General features: G+C 36.7%; 1 protein-coding gene across 5 annotated transcripts in view; it reads left to right on the top strand.

The window, feature by feature from the left end:
- Positions 1 to 21415, top strand: part of LINGO2 (leucine rich repeat and Ig domain containing 2) — a 1449181-nt gene that overhangs the window by 608019 nt on the left and 819747 nt on the right. For all 5 annotated transcript variants that reach the window (XM_070375980.1, XM_070375982.1, XM_070375978.1 and 2 more), the window contains one exon: positions 16806 to 16886. The gene's annotated coding sequence lies outside the window, so the exon portion shown is untranslated. The remainder of the gene's footprint in view (positions 1 to 16805; positions 16887 to 21415) is intronic.

Below are 21415 nucleotides of genomic sequence, written 5' to 3'. Positions count from 1 at the left end.
AAATCATTTGATACTCAAATCATTCTTTCTAGCTATTCTCCAGTTTTTAATCACTTGACCACCTAATTGCATAATTTATATCAGAGAATATGTGTTTTGCCACCCTTATTCAAAGGCATCTCCCTGTAACAGCTTTAATTAAAATTTAAGTTTTTTTTTTTTTTCCTGTTGGGCTTCCCTGGTGGCTCAGAGGTTAAAGCGTCTGCCTGGAATGTGAGAGACCTGGGTTCGATCCCTGGGTCTGGAAGATCCCCTGGAGAAGGAAATGGCAACCCATTCCAGCACTCTTCCCTGGAGAATCCTATGGAGGGAGGAGCCTGGTAGGCTACAGTCCATGGGGTCACAAAGAGTCGGACACTACTGAGTGACTTCACTTTCACTTTAGTTTCTGTGTTTTTAAAATAATAAACACTGATCTGCTAAATAAATAGAACCAGCTTTCTATAATATAAGCATCTTCCTATATTCAAGTTATAAAAACTTATAGATATTTATAATTAATATATTAATAGTTTCATAAATCATTAATAGTTTATTAACTTCAAATCATATTGCTGAGAATACAGAATATAGACTCATGACTGTAGAATTATGTCAGTAACAGTAAAATTGTCTCATAAAGGTATCTGGCAAAATGAATAAGGATGTAAAGAAAAGTTTCAGGAAAATAAATTAAAACAACCTCAAGATCCCTAAGCAATATCCTTTTTTAATAAGAACTATGTAAAAAGCCTAAAGAATGACCTATAAAAATTGAATCTAGACTTAGATTATAACCCTATCATTAGTAGATTACTTTGTAAGAAGTGGAGATTTTTAGGGAAGGTTTGACAGGAGCACAGATGTGCAAGAAGACACAATCCAGGGGATGTAGAACAAGTTCAGGAAAGGCCAGGGTACTTGGGTTTCATGAGTCCCTTTCCACCTACCTTTACATCATTTCCAAGGCTATAATGATGTCCCAGTGTTCTGGGAACTGAGCAGCATCACTCAGAGAGGCTGTCATGAGTCCCCAGGCCCGTTTCTTATAAGGGACTACACCTCTCCTTTCCTGAGCAGCACATATGTTCAGGGATCAGCCGTTCTAGAAAAGGACAGAAAAACTCACCCACCATGCCCAAGCACTGGCAACAGTGTAAGAGAGTGAAATAAGTCAGAGAACATACACTATAGAATCTGGATACCTACCATCTGCTCCCAGCTCTGCTCGCTGTTGGCAAGCCATTCAGTCCCTCTACATCTCTACTTCCTGGTTTGTTCAGATATGACTTGAAGTTAGACTATTTTATGGGTCCTTCTAGACTAAAATTATTTTATGGGTGAGTAAATCATAAACTTTATCTGAGAAGAGTCTATTTCTCTCTAGTCTGCACTCTATTTCCTAATCTCTACTAGATTTTTCTTTCAAAATTCTTTAGATGGTGCTTAGGCTAAACAAGTATAATTTAAAGGAATTCATTTTGGAAAGGTATTTGAATATGTTGTGGTCCTTCAGCAAGCATATGACTGTTGGTCAGGAGTTGATTCATCTAATACAGGTTGAACCCTCTCTGTGTGGGTGGTCAGCTCCATCACCTAGACATGCCTTTCTCTATGCAAAAACATCCCAGCCATGACCACATCCCTCTCTTCTTCCTGCTTTCCATTTCCCCCTCCATTTCCCACTTTTCTCTCTTCTCCATTGGTCTCTCTACCACCTCTCTGAGGCGGTGGTGATAAGATACAGAGACTTTGCACGGCTGACTGAAATGCCTATCACCACTGGCAGGGAGTGAATCCTGCTATGTTGCCCCTTTCACAGAAGAAGTCATTGAAATGAACCGTCCCTTACAACTGTATGGTTACCAGCTTTTCATCTTCTTTGTTAGAAAAAGCAGTGATTACAGAGAAAGAGAGACTGAGCACAGCAAGCTTAGGTTTGGAGCAGAAAGCACAAGGTTCAAATCCTGGGTTTGCTCCTTATTATCTAAATAATGTAGGCAGGTTTACTTTGAATTCTGAGCCCAGGTGTCTCCTTTTTGGTAACTTTTAGTATCATGATATCTACTTAATAGGTTCATCAATAGGCGAGGTATAGAGTATCTGGTTCACAGCTACACATTAGAACAAGATTGAAATTCTCCCACATGCAACTTACGTATGATAAAGGAGACTTTCTAATGCATCTGAAACGGCTGAGTTGGTGATCTGTGAATTTTTCCAGGGCAGCAGCTTTCCCTATTTTTTTTTCCTTCAGTCTCAGTCCCTTCCTAAGGTATTTGTTTAATAAATGTAGAGTGAATAAGTGAATTGTTGAACAACACTGTTCAATATTTTCTCAATATCTTATAAAAGGAACACAATTTTTTGCAGAAGAAGCTAGAATTGATCCATGATTCACATTGTCTTCAGGGGCTTAGTTATTAAGTTACACACAATAATACCTCTGTCCTGGTATTAGAGAAGGAAACTGAAGGTTCAACACAAACATTGTCAACAGAGTGTTTGCCAAGATGAGTCAATATCTCTAAGACATTAACAGACCAAATGAGTGTGTCTAAGAAAGCAAAAAAAGCAGATCAACAGGATTTGGCATGCATACGTTCCTTTTATACTTTTATCTGTAAATCTATATCAAAATAGAGGTTACCAGGATTGTGAGCTTGAGGGTTTGTTTTTTTTTTTTTTTTTTAAAGATATCTAGTCATATTTTCTTTTCTGAGGAGGAGGGTAGCAATAATTTTCTGAAAAGCATCTACATCCTTGTTGGTTATATTATTAGCAGGTTTAAAACAACTTAAGGAGATCAGAACCAAATGTGGAAGATGAATTATGTGGGAAAGTGGGCTTTAAGGTTTTTGATGTACTCTAGTCCTCAAGACGGAGAAGGCAATGGCACTCCACTCCAGTACTCTTGCCTGGAAAATCCCATGGATGGAGGAGCCTGGAAGGCTGCAGTCCATGGGGTCTCTGAGGGTCAGACACAACTGAGCAACTTCACTTTCACTTTTCACTTTCATGCATTGGAGAAGGAAATGGCAACCCACTCCAGTGTTCTTGCCTGGAGAATCCCAGGGACGGGGGAGCCTGGTAGGCTGCCGTCTACAGGGTTGCACATAGTTGGACACGACTGAAGTGACTTAGCAGTAGCAGCAGTCCTGAAGAACTGTATTGGAACTTTGACAATGGTAGAGATTTTTGTTTGTGTGTGTGTTTGTTTTTAACTCAGAAATACTGTATCAGAATTTTATTCCTGAGAGTCATCAAATTTCTTGTAACTGCTAAAAAGCAATCATGACAGAAATGAAAGGGGATGAAACAACCTCCCATTTTTTTTTTTTCAGGTGTTTTAATCATTCTTCAGTACATTTGAATTGTGAAAGAGTTGTATAGATATAAATAAGGTTTCTTTAGATCTAGTCAGCTTTCCAAACAAGTGAAACCATCATGTATTATCCCAAGTCTATATTGTATAATTTCATGGACAGCAAAGTCCCACCTGCCCAAAGATGCTTGATCCATATTCTTTCCTTTTTAAAAATTCTTTCTTTTGTGCATTTATAGATTCGTGTATTTATTCAACTGATTCATTCGATATGTATTTGTATTGAGCTCTTTCTAAGTTAAGCACTGTTAGAAGCACCAAGTTTATGGTGGTAAGAATATTACCATGGTTGCTGATTTCCTCGGGTTTGTGTGTTTATGAGAAAATAATCAAATAAGTACACAGATAATTACAATTTCACTGAACAATGATAGCTCACATTTATTGGGTACTTAATGTGGGCAATGTTATAATAATTATTGGGCACTATTCTCAGTGTTTGCATGTATTAACTCAGTTCTCACGACTATCACTTTAGGTAGATAATATTGCATCTCATTTTATAAATAAAGAAAGTGGAGCATAGAAAAAATAAGCAGCTTCTCCAGTGTCATGCAGACTAGCAACTATGCATTCAGGATTCAGTCAAGGAGTCTGGGTATAAATCTTGTACTCAAACCCACTACTTATTCTGAGAAATGACAGGGAAGAAGACTTGAGGAAGTCATAATAGAGTATGAAAGTTTTCCCATTTAGCATAAGGCATACATTTGGAAATGACATTTAAGCTGACCTAAAAAGCAAATGGCTAGTTAGAGTGGGGAGAGGACAGTTCTAACAGAGGAACAGGCCATGTGCAGGCTTTGCAACTGCAAGGGGCCAAACTTTCAGCACAGATATAGCCTGGTGAGTGCTGAAGTTAGACTGGAGGGTTCAACTGTGGCTAGAAAGATAAAAAGACAGAGGGCAGGAGGCAAAGAGAGAGACTGGAAGAAAATGAAAAATATAAAATCTCCAAAGTGCAAAGGGAAGTCATTTATGGAGAGATGTGATCCAGTTGATCTTTTAAGATAATTCTGATTGTGATATAGAGATTACATTGGGAGGGCAAGACGGTAAGTAGGAAAACTGATTAGGAAGCCCTGAGAGTAATCCGGAAGATAGATAATAAAAGTGACAGCATGTCAATGAATTTAGAATGCACCTGAGCAGGCAAGAGAGGAAGAGCCCAGGATAACATAACAATGGCGTATGATTTTCTGGGTTTGGATATTTGACCTGTGGTATTATTGCCTGATGTTCTCAACATTAGGACACTATCCTGAATTATGACATTTTCTTTCAAAAGCCTCAGTTAAAGTGTACAAATAGTAACTGGAATCACACTGGATTTTTTTCACTCATTTGTTAAATAAATGCAGTGTAGAACAAGAATTTAATAAATAGGAATTGAGGCAGTTGTAAGTGGAACGTAAGTGACTAGGACTCAAGAGAAGATGTGAAAGTGTTGCATGGTGGAGTTGAGGGTGAGGAATGAAAACTGTGAACCCAATGAAGATGTATCCTGAATCCAGGCTAGTCTACATGTTTATTGTGTTTGGAACTGGCACTTCCATTTCGGGTTTGCACAAATGCCAGTGCTCACATGGGCATCTTGATTTATTTGTTAATACACTCAAATATTTGTTGGATACTGGTTTACTATGTATTTGATAATCTACCATGTGAGTGTCTGGTGAACTAAGTAGGAATGAATGATGCCTTCAGAGAGATTTATCTCTGTTATTGTTTTTTAAATTAATTAATTTTTATTGAAGGATAATTCCTTTACAAAATTTTGTTGTTCTCTGTCAAACCTCAATGTGAATCAGCCATAGGTATACATATATCCCCTCCCTTTTGAACCTGCCTCCAATCTCCCTCCCCATCCCACCCCTTTATGTTGATACAGAATCCCTGTTTGAGTTTCCCGAGCTTTACAGCAAATTCCCGTTGGCTATCTATTTTACATATGGTAATATAAGTTTCCATGTTACTCTTTCCATATATCTCACTCTCTCCTCCCCTCTCCCCATGTCCATAAGTCTATTCTCTATGTCTGTTTCTCTACTGTTGCCCTGTAAATAAATTCTTCAGTACTATTTTTCTAGATTCCGTATATATGCATTAGAATATTATACTTATCTTTCTCTTTCTGACTTACTTTACTGTGTATGATAGGTTCTTGGTTCATCCACCTCATCAGAACTGACTCAAATGTGTTCTTTTTTATGGCTGAATAATATTCCTTTGTGCTTCCCTGGTGGCTCAGAGGTTAAAGCGTCTGCCTGCAATGCAGGAAACCTAAGTTCAATCCCTGGGTCAGGAAGATCCCCTGGAGAAGGAAATGGCAACCCACTCCAGTATTCTTGCCTGGAGAATCCCATGGATGGAGGAGCCTGGTGGGCTGTAGTCCATGGGGTCGCAAAGAGTTGGACACGACTGAGCGACTTCACTTTCACTTTCAATATTCCTTTGTGTATATGTACCACACCTTCTTTATCCATTCATCTGTAGATGGACATCTAGGTTGCTTCTGTGTTCTAGCTATGATAAATACTGCTGCAGTGAACAATAGATACATGTGTCTTTTTCAGTTTTGGTTTCCTCCAGGTCTATGCCTAGGAGTGGGATCGCTGGGTCATATGGTGATTGTATTCCCAGCTTCTTAAGGAATCTCCATACCTTCTTTCATTTGGCTGTATCAATTTACATTCCCACCAACAGTGCAAGAGCATTCCCTTTTCTCCACACCCTCTCCAGCATTTATTATTGGTAGACTTTTTGATGATGGTCATTCTGACCGGTGTGAGGTGATATCTCATTGTGGTTTTAATTTGCATTTCTCTAATAATGAGAGATGTTGGGCATCTTTTCATATGATTGTTGGCCATCTTATGTCTTCTTTGGAGAAATGTCTGTTTAGGTCTTTTTCCCACTTTTTGATTGGGTTGTTTGTTTTTCTGGCATTGATTTATATGAGCTACTTGTATATTGTGGAAATTAATCCTTCATCAGCTGCTTCATTTGCTATTATTTTCTCCCATTCAGAGGGTTGTCTTTTCACCTTGCTTATAGTTTCCTTTGCTGTGCAAAAGCTTTTAAGTTTAATCAAGTCCCACTTATTTACTTTTATTTTTATTTCCTTTACTCTAGGAGGTGGATCATAGAGTGTCTTGCTTCGATTTATGTAATCGACTGTTCTGTCTATGTTTTCCTCTAGGAGCTTTATAGTTTCTTGTCTTACATGTAGGTCTTTAATCCATTTGAGTTTATCTTTGTGTATGGTGTTAGGAAGTGTTCTAATTTCATTCTTTTACATGTAGCTGTCCAGTTCTCCCAGCATCATTTATTGAAGAGACTGTCTTTGCCCCATTGTATATTGCCTCCTTTGTCAAAAAATAATGTACCCATAGGTGCATGGGTTTACTTCTGGGCTTTCTATCTTGTTCCATTGGTCTTTATTTCTGTTTTTGTGCCAGTACCGTACTGTCTTGGTGACTAGCTTTGTAGTATAACCTGAAGTCAGGAAGGTTGGTTCCTCCAGCTCCATTCTTCTTTCTCAAGACTGCTTTGGCTATTTGTGGTCTTTTGTGTTTCCATATGAATTGTGAAATTTTTTCTTCTACTTCTGTGAAAAATGCCATTGGTGATTTGATAGGGAAGGCAATGGCACCCCACTCCAGCACTCTTGCCTGGAAAATCCCATGGACGGAGGAGCCTGGTAGGCTTCAGTCCATGGGGTCGCTAAGAGTGGGACAGGACTCAGTGACTTCACTTTGACTTTTTCACTTTCATGCATTGGAGAAGGAAATGGCAACCCACTCCAGTGTTCTTGCCTGGAGAATCCCAGGGACGGGGGAGCCTCGTGGGCTGCCGTCTGTGGGGTCACACAGAGTCGGACACGACTAAAGTGACTTAGCAGCAGCAGCAGCAGCAGCAGCATGACAACTCAAAACCTATGACATGTAGCAAAAGCAAAAGAGGGAAATTTATAGCAATACAATCCTACCTCAAGAAACAAGAAAAACATGGACTGGACAACCTAACTTTACACCTACAACAACTGGAAAAAGAAGAAGAACAAAAAAATACCCAAAAATTAATAGAATGAAAGAAATCATAAAGATCTGAGCAGAAATAAATGAAAAAGAAATGAAAGAAACAATATTAAAGATTAAGAAAACTAAAAGCTGGTTCTTTGAGAAGATAAACAAAATTGACAAGCCTTTAGACTCATCAAGAAAAAAAGAGAGAAGAATCAAATCAGCAAAATTAGAAATGAAAAAGGAGAGGTTACAATAGACAATACGGAAATACAAAGGATTATAAGAGACTATTATGAACAACTGTATGGCAATAAAGGAGATAACCTGGAAGAAATGTACAGATTCTTAGAAAAGTTGACTCTTCTAAGACTGAACCAGGAAGAAATAGAAATTATGAATTACCCAATCACAAGCACTGAAATTGAAGCTGTGATCCAAAATATCCCCCAAAACAGAAGCCCAGGACCAGATGGCTTCACAGGAGAATTTTATTAAACATTTAGAGAAGAGCTAATGCTATCATTCTAAAACTCTTTCAAAAAATTGCAGAGGAAGGAATACTTCCAAACTCATTCTATGAGGCCACCATCACCCTGATACCAAAACCAGACAAGGATGACACAAAAAAAGAAAACTATAGGCCAATATCACTGATGAACATAGATGCAAAAATCTTCAATAAAATTTTAGCAAACAGAATTCAGCAAATATCATGCAGCTCATATACCATGATCAAGTTGGATTTATTCCAGGGATGCAAGTATTCTTCAATATATGCAAATCAATCAATGTGATACACCATATTAACAAATTGAAAGATAAAAACCTTGTGATCATCTCAATTGATGCAGAAAAAGCCTCTGACAGCATCAACACCCATTTATGATTAAAACTCTTCAAAAAATGGGCATAGAAGGAACCTACCTCAAATATTAAAGGCCATATATGATAAGCCTACAGCAAACATTATTCTCAATGGTGAGAAACTGAAAGCCTTCCCCCTAAGATCAGGAACAAGACAAGGGTGTTCCCTTTCACCACTATTATTCAACATAGCTCTGGAAGTCCTAGCTGCAGCAATCAGAGAAGAAAAAGAAATAAAAGGAATCCCGATCAAAAAAGAAGAAGTAAAGCTATCACTCTTTGCAAATAACATGATACTGTACATTGAAAACCCTAGTGTCAGAAAATTACTAGAGGTAATCAGTGAATTTAGCAAAGTTGCAGGATACAAAATCAATACACAGAAATCACTTGCATTTCTATACACTAACAATGAAAAATCAGAAAGAGAAATTAAGGAATCAATCCCCTTCACCAATGTAACAAAAAGAATTGCACATCTAGAAATAAACTTACCTAAGGAGACAAAAGAGCTATACACATAAAATTATAAGACACTAATGAAAGAAATCAAAGACAGCATAAACAGATGGAGAGATATTCCATGATCCTGGGTAGGAAGAATCAATATTGTGAAAACGACTATACTACCAAATGCAATCTGCAGATTCATTGTGATCCCTAGCTCTATTATTTTTCACAGAACCGTTTCTGCCACCTTAAAATTACTTCTGTGGCTTGATATTTATGATTACGTGTGGTTTTAGATGGTTAAGACTTTTTTTGTATATGCTGTTATCAAAATGCCATTACTAATATCTTCTAATCAGAGATGTATTATTGTTAACAGCTCATCTCTGGGGTCATTCTGCCTTGGTTTAAATTCCAGTTCTGTTAGTCACTTCGTTACTTAATCTCTCAGTGCCTCAATTTTCCATCTCTCAATTGAGAAAAATAGTATTATTTTATTCTTGTGGGAATTAAGTGAGCAAATAGATGTAAAGTACCTAGTGCCTGGCATATGATAAGCTTTAAGGGTATATCAATTATTATTATTATATTAATGTGTACAAAGCACAAAATTGTTTTATATGTATGTGTGTATATTTTAAAGAAATAGATTTTTTTTAATATGTTTAATAGCCAATGAAATGCATAGTTCACTTGCAAAATTTGTAGGTGCAGTAGAATTTCAACTTTTTAGAAGTTGAAGCACAATGAAAACTTTTGACTTGATTGACCTAATAAAAAGATAACAGCGTATTTCTTTCACTCTTGGGTTTTGAAAGATTAAAGCAAATAAAGTACCAGTATCTCTGCCATGTACATCTCTAAGAAAGTCAAGAATAAAAGGAAATATAAACCACCAAAGCAATCCAGATTCAAGTCCTTGTCATTCTGCTGAGAGCCACCAAACAAAGCAGATATAAGCAAGGCAACTTAAAAAGGAATCAAAATTCCTTATTTTATTATTATTTTTCTATATGAAGAACAGGCAATGTGCATTTCATGCTCAAATAAATTTACTGTACTCTAAGGGCAGAATTCTCTTTGGGCATGCTCTAGGGAAACATGCTATAAGTGGAATCTCTGTGGAGTGATTCAATCAAGTAATACTGTCATTTAACTTGAAAAAACAATGTTAAATTTAATATTAAAAATTTCTACAAGACTCAGTGAATGAATTACTCAGTGGACGCATTTCTCCTTTTCCCTTCTAAAAACCCTCAGGTGCTCTAGAAAATAGTATAGCCTATTTACTATATTATAGAATTATGAATTATATAGCCTCACTCAGTTTTAGCAGAGCTATTTTATGATATTAAAATTAAGATTTATGCAGCTACTTTGTTATATTCAAATTAAGATTAAATGGATGGTATATTATATTTTTTCAATGCTAATGGAAAAGTAATGTTGAATAAATTTATGTTCCCAGGGAATGTTATTTATGTTATCTAATTTGTTAAGAATATCGTATTATTACTTAAGCAAGTTAGTTTTTATTTTCACACAAATACACCTTTATAAGGTAATGGGTATTGTACTTTTATAAATCTTAATAAAAATTTCAAGTAAGTTCAAAATTTGACATTAATTATAAAACAGATTTATTACATTTTAATAACCATTTTTTGAAACAGTGGCCAAAAATACACAAAAGAAGGAAAAGCTTTTATTCCAACTTTCATTTTCATGTAACAATCCTGAAATGTTGATGATAAAACACTTAACTCATCCAGTTCTGGCCTACTACACTCATTACAGGTTTCGAGTTTTATTAAGCACCATTGCATTCAGTTTAACGTTTGTTCTAACCAGTCCCATGATCAAAGGTATCCATAGCTAGTGCTTGGAAGGGAGTGTTACATAGCGGAAAGGTCTGTGATCTTGAAAAAAATTATTGTGTCATTTTCTAAGCCTCAGTTCTGTATTTTTTAATTATATTTTTTAGTTGGAGGATAATTGCTTTATGACGTTGTGTTGGTTTCTGGTGTACAACAAGTGAATCACCTATACATACAGGTTTACATATATCCCCTCCCTCTTAAACCTCGCTCCCACCCCTCCCTTCCCACCCAAGTCATCACAGTTATGCATTTTTAAAGAGAGAGTAGTATCTATCTCACATGATTTATTTTATGATGATTAAATTAAATCTCTTTAAGCCATCCATATCCAGGCACATAGTAGGCATGTTATTTCACCTTTTCCTTCTATTCTAATGTTGTGTTTGTTGTGCTTAGTCACTCAGTTTTATCCAATTCTTTGAGATTCCATGGACTGCAACCCTCCAGGCTCCTCTGTCCGTGGAATTTCCCAGGCAAAAATACTGGAGTGAGTTGACATTTCCTTCACCAGGGGATCTTCCTGACCCAGGGATCAAACCCGTATCTCTTGTGTCTGCTACATTGGTATGTGGCTTCTTTACCACTGAGCCACCAGGAAACCCCATATGTTTAAATAAAGGTTCTTAAATACATCAATTGAGAATTAGGTTGCATAGAGCCCACAGACTATTGTATACTAAGTGTTAATGCTGCTGCTACTGATGCTGCTGCTGCTAAGTCGCTTCAGTCGTGTCCGACTCTGTGCGACCCCATAGATGGCAGCCCATCAGGTCCCACGGTCCCTGGGATTCTCCAGGCAAGAACACTGGAGTGGGTTGCCATTTCCTCTTCCAACGCATGAAAGTGAAAAGTGAAAGTGAAGTCGCCCAGTCATGTCCGACTCTTAGCGACCCCATGGACTGCAGCCTACCAGGCTCCTCCGTCCATGGGATTCTCCAGGCAAGAGTACTGGAGTGGGTTGCCATTGCCTTCTCCAAAGTGTTAATAATAGTGGATAAAAAATTCTGTGAGAGAACTACTTTACATTTAGGAGAAGATGCCATATACATACTACATATTTCCTTGGTGGGGGCTGGGGATCTCTGTTTTCCCTCACTTTGAAATAAAGTATAAGAATCACTAGAAAATGTTGTGGAAAACGAGAGAAGAATGGTAAAATTGTCTACCTTTTTTTTTAAAGCAGAGATTTTTCTAACTTTTCCTCTTAAACACTTATGAAGGTAGAGATATAAATTCCTAACAAAATGGTATTCATATCTATAAATATTCACTGTGTAGGAATGTTTTCCCTCTAAAATAGCATTGAAGGTTCAGGAAGATAGCTGTTTTTCCCCTTGTTTTCAAATACTCCTTAAAGTATATTCTTCCCTCTGTTTGAATCAATTTAAAATATTATTATATTTGTTTAAAGAAGTAAATAAAAGAGCGGTTCTTTTATAATTTATAATGATATATGTCTAATCTTGGAATTAAAGTCACTTTTGTTTGAATAGGGGTTAAGTCAGCCCTGGTTGTATGTTAAAAATATTCCACCTAAAATTGATGTTATAGTATGTTCATTGATCCCTTGAATATTTTTTTTTCCCTTACCACTGTATCCTCCTCTTATTAATATTTTTTCTCATTTTGTAGATAATAATAACAGCTACCATTTAATCACACACCAAGTGCTGGGGACTGTGGTAAATTCACTATATGTTCATCCCCACATCAACCCAGTGCTGTCCTTACAGTCCTCATGTGCTTAGTATTATACACATTTGGGATTCAATTGTAATAGAGACTCCTTTGTGGCGCTAGTGGTAAAGAACTCACCTGCCAATGCAAGAGACATAAGAAACATGGGTTCAGTCCTTGGGAGGATCCCCTGGAGGAGGAAATGGCAACCCACTCCAGTGTTCTTGCCTGGAGAATCCCATGGACAGAGGAGCCTGGCAGGCTATGGTCCATAGGGTCGCAAAGACTCGGACAGGACTGAAGCGACTTAACACGCACACATCTAATTATAGGAGATGGTAAATAAGGCAAACAATATCACTTAATGAAAAGGGAACTGACTTGGAAGCCAGAAGACTTAAAATATTGTTGTATATTTATGTCATCACTACTCATGTGATCTTGGGAAACACATAATTTTTGTACACCTATGGTAAAAAATTACGTTTACATTTTATGTACCTTTTCCAAGTTGGTACTCAGGATTCTATTAGGTACATTGCCAGCTATAAGTGTGACTTTATTGAACAATCTAAGCATGTAAACAGATTCTTCTTTATTTTTTACTTGGCTTGGGCTATCTTCTGGTTACTAAATACTTGCAGATACGCATTCATCAAGTCCCCTTTTCTTGTGTGCTAGGCATTATCACCCCACTCCAGTACTCTTGCCTGGAAAATTCCATGGATGGAGGAGCCTGGTAGGCTGCAGTCCATAGGGTCGCGAAGAGTCAGACAAGACTGAGCAACTTCCGTTTCACTTTTCACTTTCATGCATTGGAGAAGGAAATGGCAACCCACTCCAGTGTTCTTGCCTGGAGAATCCCAGGGACGGGGGAATCTGGTGGGCTGCCGTCTATGGGGTCGCAGAGAGTCGGACACGACTGAAGCAACTTGGTAGCAGCAGCAGCAGGCATTATCACTTATCTCAAATTGTGTGCCTCACTCAAAATGTTGAGGGTATATTTCCTCAAATTCTTTGTTCTGAGCCATTCTAGCTCAGCCAAGCTACACTGATCAATTTTTATGAAACTGACTTTTCATTCCTTGCCTCTGCTTCCTGTGAGCAGTATTTACTCTGTTACTACTATTTTCCTGCTACTTTCCTAGATCCCTTTGTTGTGAAGTTTAATTCAGTCACTCAGTCATGTCTGACTCTTTGCGGCCCCATGGACTGCAGCACACCAGGCGTCCCTGTCCATCACCAACTCCTGGAGCCTACTCAAACTCATGTCCATGGCGTTATGATACCATCCAATCATCTCATCCTCTGTCATCCCCTTCTCCTCCCACCTCAATCTTTCCCAGCATCAGGATCTTTGCCAATGAGTCAGTTCTTCGCATTAGGTGGCCAAAGTATTGGAGTTTCAGCTTCAGTATCTGTCCTTCCAGTGAATAATAAGGACTGATTTTCTTTAGAATGGACTGGTTGGATCTCCTTGCAGTCCAAGGGACTCTCAAGAGCCTTCCTCAACACCACAGTTCAAAAGCATCAATTCTTTGGCGCTCAGTTTTCTTTATAGTCCAATTCTCACAACCATATGTGACTACTGGAAAAAAAAAGATCTCAATTTAAGAGGAATGAGTCACATGATCTAGGACCACATCTGGACCTGACTTCTTACCTTATCCATTACATTTTATCCAGAAGGTGATCTGTATCAAAGATCAGATTCTTGACCCCATTATTATAACCATTGATTTCATTTTTAGGAATTATAGCTTTAATTTTTTCTTCAGTATTCCATGAATAACCCAGGAAACTCAGAAGGAATTTCTCTTTAGATAGCTGTACTCCTTCAACTCCCACCAAAAGAAATACACACAGATACACATACTTTTATGGGTTTTATCAACACATTTCCCCCATCTTCTTTATCCACTACCTTACCTGACCCAAACATTGTTTTCTTTCTTTCCTTTTTTTTTCATTTAACAAAATAATCTCTTTCGTTCTTTATAGCTGGCTACTTCTTTTGCATATATGCCATTTACTTTGCTGTTAGAGCTTATTTTATATCTTTCTTAAACAGTATTTGATCTTCTCCAAGCAACATTAGGAAATCCTGATATAATACACATCTTATTTCATTAAAGATGTCATATTTTTAGATATGATCATAAGAAAATGACTTGTGATATTCCAGGATCACCTCCCTACTCCACTGAAACATTAAAATATGTTTCAATTAACTAAACAGTAGATTTTATTTGATAGCTTTCACATTCCATATATATTTGTAATTATTCGATAAACACTTTAGACATTAAAAAATATTTTAAGTGACTTAATGATATAAAACAAAACTTACAGTTAGTTGCAGGTAGCACTTTATTTTATGGAACATGCAAATTCCAATTTAGTGACTTTATGCTGAGACATATAATATAGGACAGTGGCGGCTGTCTGCAAAGTATGGCACTGTGTGTATCTTTACTGATTAAATGAGATCACCATATGAAAATACCTATTACAGCACTTGTCACAGAGACCGTTCAATAAAGGTTCAGAATTGTTTAGATATGAATAGCAAAATGAGATCCAGCCAGTCAGTTGTTAACACAGAGTTAGAAAGTGATGAGGCACTGGACTAGCTGATGTGTTTTTAGGAAAGCAGGAGAATTCTACAGGACATCCAGAAACTTCTAAAACGCTGTGCAGTCATTTTTGGCATTTCAGTAGTTTTTGCCTAGCGTCCCATTATTATGACGTTTAGAGTGTTCTCTTTCTCACCAAAAGTGTTTAACATTTTCTTTCAAAGTTTGTTTCTCTCTAATGTAAATGTAGCTTCTGATGTCTTTCTGGAATCTAACCCAACGTGTTATTCACTATACAGAATTTATTTGTCTGGAAAGCATTTTTCTTCAAAGTGAGTTCTAATACTCAAGAGCAGACAAAAGAAATGAAAGAGCACGTAGTGGGGGAACTAGTAAAAAATTATATGTGTATATATATGCTATATATTATATGCAAATACCTATATATTTGTGTAAACATATAAGTATTAAGTGTATATAGATATTTGCTATCTATATCGGGGCTTCCTAGGTGGCGCTAGTGGAAAAGAACCCTCTTCCCAATTCAGGAGATGTAAGAGATGTGGATTTGGCCCCTGGGTTGTGAAGATCCCTTGGAGGAGGGCATGACAACTCTCTCCAGTATCCTTGCCTGGAGAATCCCATGAACAGAGGAGCCTGGCAGGCTATACGGTCCATAGGATTGCAAAGAGTATCTATAGATACTGAGCATCTATATATACTAAATAGATGAACTGAGTGACTAATCACACAGACACACACACACAGTTTCTGATAGCAGCTTTTAGAAACACTGAGTTAGTAATGTAATTTATATGAATCCAGCCCTTAAAACATGAACTTATATGACCCTCTTACAATGGGATAAGAAGATGCTCGTTTATTTCTGTTCAAATGTGCCACACATCCCTTGACAAAGTTATACTTCCGAGTTAGAAACACCATTTCCCCCACTGTCTCTGTTCCTACTCTCATCTTCTTTGCCACTTACTGGATTAGAGTTTCAGAAAGGGGTGGGAGGTAGAATGTCCATGATGCTGCTTTATTGAGGGCATGCCTGAGACTTGGATTCGTGCCTGAGGACTATGCATTAGGTTTGGATTGAGGGAGATGTAGGAGGGGGATGGAATATAGTCCCATTCTATACAAACAGTATTATTAATTTATGAACTCTGTATAGTATAGAGCTTCTCTCATAGCTCAGTTGGTAAAGAATCTGCCTACAACGCAGAAGACCCTGGTTCGATTCCTGGGTTGGGAAGATCCCCTGGAGAAGGAAATGGCAACCCACTCCAGTATTCTTGCCTGGAAAATCCCATGGACAGAGGAGCCTGGCAGGCTACAGTCCATGGGGTCACAAGAGTCAGACACAACTTAGCAACTAAAGAGAAAGAGAGAGAGATCGTATATATTGTCTAGAAATAGAAGCCACCTACATGCCTACATATTATATATCAGCATATCAAGCTTATAACTATTATTTTCCACATTTTATGAATCTTCTCCAGGAAAATTATGAAACAAAGTAAAAATACTTGCTTAAATCTTGCAAGGAAGTCAATAGTAAAAAGAGACAAGGAGCCAACAGCCCATAATACTTATAACTCAGTGTTATAACCAGAAAAGTATTTATATTGGTAATGTGTACATAATAAGAAAACATTTCCATTATAAATGCTTTAGTTTTCATACTTCAACTGCCTTTCCCAGTAAAATAAGATGGGATTGAATAGTTTTTATTTTTTGTAGTTTTGTAATCTGGAGCCTATTTGGTGCCTTGGAAGTCCCAGAAATACATAACTTGCATTTCTATTTTGTGCATTTAACAAAATCTATGATAACAGCAATAAAGAGGGAGTTAATATTTAAATGGAGATAAGTGATAATAAACATTTAACAGCTAATCAGCATCACTCTACAGAGACATATATTGTTCTAAATGCTATCTTTCACCTTTTATTTATAGTAATTGAAGACTGCCACTGGGAAGCTGCATCATGAGCTACTTGGGCTTCTAAAGTGTCCAGTGGATTTTTCATCACATAAGGTAAATGCCGGATTTATTTTATTTGTATTTTCAGGATGTAATGAAATGCTATTTTTTGTATTAAGATTTATTTTCTTTATACTAAGAAGAAAGTAAATTTTCTTTTATTTGGTCATACATTTAATTAAGTAGTTCCTCTGGCTTGTTAGCTCTGAAGTGACTGGGGGAAGTTATTGACATATTGACAACCACATCTAGGCTTATGCATTTTCCTCTGTAAAACTATCATATGTATTATGTGTTTCAGACAATCTGTTCTCTGTTTTTGTTTGCTTAATGTCATCTTGTCTCTTTAAATACTATGTTAACATGTTCACATGTTACACATAAAATTTAATGGCTAAAGATATTTTCTTTATTAGTATTTATGACTGAGGTAGTTGTGTTGGAGGTAGATTATTATTAATTTAAAGTGGTAGTTGAGTTACATCTGGGCTTTTTTTTTTTTTCATTAATTCTGGAGGGTATATCTAAATATACATTTGCTCACCCTATAGTTTATAAAATTACAGCTACAAAAGTAGAAACTACTTCAGTGGTTTGAGTATTTATAATGTGGATTACTTTCTTTTCCTTGGGAGATGTTATTAGTTTTTCTACTTTGTCTTTCTCTACTAGTGGTCCTTCATCAAGCATCACAATAATTTTATTTTTATTATTTGTTTTATTTTTGTTTTCAGTTGTAAGAGAGTAAAACATTTGCAATCACTGCTTTCTTTTCACCACCTGAGATTACAGAGAAAGGATTTAGAATTCCAGGGTGCCCAGGAAGACAAGGTTTGGCTAGTAACTATGAAGAAAACCTCATTTAATACATCTAAAGGGAGATACATGGGGCTGCTCACTTGTGTCCTCATGAAGACCAAGAAGTGAAGAAAAGAACATCTTCATCTGAAAAATGAGTTTCTAAGAAAGGAAATATGCCTGCTTCTAGCACTGCTTCGCATGTCTGTCAAACAAACAATAATAGTAAAGACAGAATGGCTTGTATGTAAATGGTTTGTCCAAGTACAAATGGCGGAAATAGACACAAACATAAACACATAAGTCTAGAATGGTGTTTTGGTTTCTAAATGAAACACATTTTCTATGCATTCAAATAGAAATTTAAATTAGAAATAGAAATACATTTCAAGGCATAATAGGAAAGAAATTAAATATACATAAAATAGACTAAATTGTTCAAATTTTAAATATCATGACATTTTGATAAAACTTAAATCATAAACTGCACGCTGAAGCACATGACTCAACGTTTTACAAGGGGCTCCATTATGTTAACTTGGATGAGCTAAGAGGCAAAGAATGAGCAGTCATGTGAAGAGAATTAGAGGAAATTGCTCATCTATTCAGCACAAAACTGTCCATCATTCACAGGGCCCTTCCAATCAAAGAGAACATTTAATGGCACTTATAATATGGTAAATTTGACGTGATTTGAAGACACTGTGAACTATTATTTCTTCTTTAAATATTTCTATAGTATAGCCTTTCATAGTTCCTTTGGTCAGTTCAAGTAATCCTGGTAAGTTCATATCTTGTTTTCTGGTTGAATTTATGTGAAAGTCTACCATCTGTCCCTTCTTGTGAACCCAAAGAACACTGGCTGTCTTCAGATATACTTTGATAGTAGATAGAAGGTGGTTTTATTTTTTCAGCAAAAGAAGGAGAAATACATACAATTCATTTGTTATTAATATTTCATTTAATGTTGATGTGGTTTTTAAAAGCATCCAAGCCATATGGAAATTTGCACTGAGAACTTTCATTTTAACAGAAGTTTAAAACAGGTATCATAAGTGGAATGAAAGGACGGAGCCCATATATTTTAGAGACTTTTTCTAACAAATAAGCTCACTTTCACCTCCATTTTCAGCTGCTTACTCCCAAACACTGACTCTTTTTCCTTTGCCCTCAATCTTCATCTAAAGTGACAGATGGAAATTTTAACTTTGCCCCACTCACTCCCACAGGTAATGAACTCTGCACCTGTTTGTTATTGCTAATGTTCATTTCCTGAAAACTTTAGGTGAATTTTAAAAAATTATTTTCCTCATTCTAAATATCAGAATATGTATGTGTATGTATATCAGTATTGGTTAAGAGTGAGATAAATTATGAATATAGCAGAGATATTTTATGTTGTACAAAGAAGCATATATTCAAGTTTAGAAAGTAAATGTATCCCATGTGATAGCCAGCGTGCAGTTAGAATGTGAATGAAATTAATAGGCATATTGAACAGAGAAGGCTCTGTAAAATAGGTTAGCTCAGAATGGGAATAGAAGACTCCCAACTGAGAACTGAATACACAAATTAAAGGACAGTGATAAACTCAAAGATAACTGCCCTGAGCAAATGTGATAATGAGGGAACCTATAATTTGAAAGAATTATATATTCCATTTTTTAAGAAGATATGGGAGTATTGTTTGATTTACAATGCTGTGTTAGTTTCAGGTATACAGCAAAGTGAATTAGTTATACATAGATATATATCTAGGGGCTTCCCAGGTGACGCTAGTGGTAAAGAACCTGCTTGCCAATGCAGAAGACTTAAGAGATGCAGGTTGGATCCCTGGGTTAGAGAAATCCCCATGAGGAGGGCATGGCAATCCACTGCAGTATTCTTGCCTGGAGAATCCCAGAGACAGAGGAGCCTAGCAGGCTTCAGTCCATAGAGTAGCACAGAATTGGACACGACTGAAATGACTTAGCACACACACACGCACATACATATATCTGGGCTTTCCGGGTGGCTCAGTGGTAAAGAATCAGCCTGCCAGTGCGGGAGACAGGACAGAAGCCGCGGGCTTGATCCCTGGGTCATGAAGATCCTCTGGAGGAGGAAATGGCAACCTACACTAGTATGCCTTTCTGGAAAATCCTGAGGACAGAGGAGCCTGGCGGTTCACCAGTTCATGGGGTCACAGAGTCAGACATGACTTAGTGACTCAACAGCAACGGCAGCGGCATGCATATATCCTCTCTTCTTCACATTCTCCAGTTCTGAAAGGCTCTTGTTTTTGTTTTCGTTTTATTAGTTTTTCTTTGTTGTACAAATCTTTTAAGTTTAATTAGGTTCCAGAGACTGATCCAAGAAAATATTGCTACAACTTATGTCAAAGAGTGGAGGGTATTGCCTATGTTCTCTTCTGGAAGTTTTATGGTACTTTGTCTAACATTTAAGTCTTTAAACCATTTTAATTACATTTTTGTATATGATTTGAGGGAATGTTCTAATTTCATTATTTTACATGTGACTGTCCAGCTTTCTAGTCATCACTTGTTGAAGAGACTGTTTTTCCTTTACTGCCTATTCTTGCCTTCCTCATCATAGATTAATTGACCATAGGTATGTGGGTTTATTTCTGGACTCTATTCTCTTACATTGATCTATTAATATATATCCATTCCCCCCCAATACCACACTATTTTGAGTATAGCTTTGCAGTATTGTCTGACATCTTGGAGAGTTATACCTCCAGCTTTGTTCTTTTATCTCATGATTCCTTTTCAATTCTGATCTTTAGTGGTTCCTTATAAATTTTGGACTTTTTTTTATTTCTCTTAAAATATCCTGAGTATTTTGATAGGTATTGCATTAAATCTGTAGATTGCTTTGAGTAATACAGCTATATTAATAATATTGATTATTACAGTACAAGAACATAGTATATCTTTTCATTCTTCTGAATCATCTTCAGTTTCCCTCATCAGTGTTTTATAATTTTCAGCATATTGGCCTTTGCCCTACTTCATTCATTTTAATGCTGGATCTTTCTTGATATGTGATTTTAAGCAGGATTTTTTTTTTCTTACTTTCTCATTCTGATATTTCATTATTAGTATATAGGAACACAACATATTTCTGTGTATTAATCTTGTGTCCTGCAACCTTGCTTAATTTATTTATTAGTTCTACCAGTTTTTGAGTGGAGACTTTAGGATTCTCTATGTAGAGTATTATATCATCTGCAAATAGTAATTATTTTACCTATTCCCTTCTAATTTGGATACATTTTGTTTCTTTTTTCTTGTCTGATTACTGTGTCTAGGACTTCCAATACTATGTAAAAGAGAACTAGTGAGAGAGGCATCCTTGTCTTGTTTTTGAATTTATTGGGAAGCTTTCAACTTTTCCCCTTTGAGTGCTATGTTGGCTATAGGTTTGTCATAAATGGCCTTTATTATGTTGAGATATGTTCCCTCTATAGCCACTTTGATGGGAGTTCTTTGTCATGAATGACTGTTGAATTTGTCAAATGTTTATTCTGTATCTGTTGAGATGATCATGTGCTTTTTATCTTTCCTTTTGTTGATGTTGTGTATCACATTTATTGATTTTCTTTAAACTTTTTATTTTGTATTGGTATATAGCCAGTTAACAATGTTGTGACGATTTCAGGTGAACAGTGAAGCTATACATACACATGTATCCATTCTCCCCCAAGCTCCCCTCCCATCCAGGCCACCACACAACACTGAGCAGAGTTTCATGTGCTATACAGTATGTCCTTGTCAGCTATC

Source organism: Bos mutus, chromosome 8, assembly GCF_027580195.1.
Source record: "Bos mutus isolate GX-2022 chromosome 8, NWIPB_WYAK_1.1, whole genome shotgun sequence".
NCBI lineage: Eukaryota > Metazoa > Chordata > Mammalia > Artiodactyla > Bovidae > Bos > Bos mutus.
The sequence above is the reverse complement of the archived record's forward strand: the minus strand, read 5'-3'. Positions and strand labels throughout refer to the sequence as shown.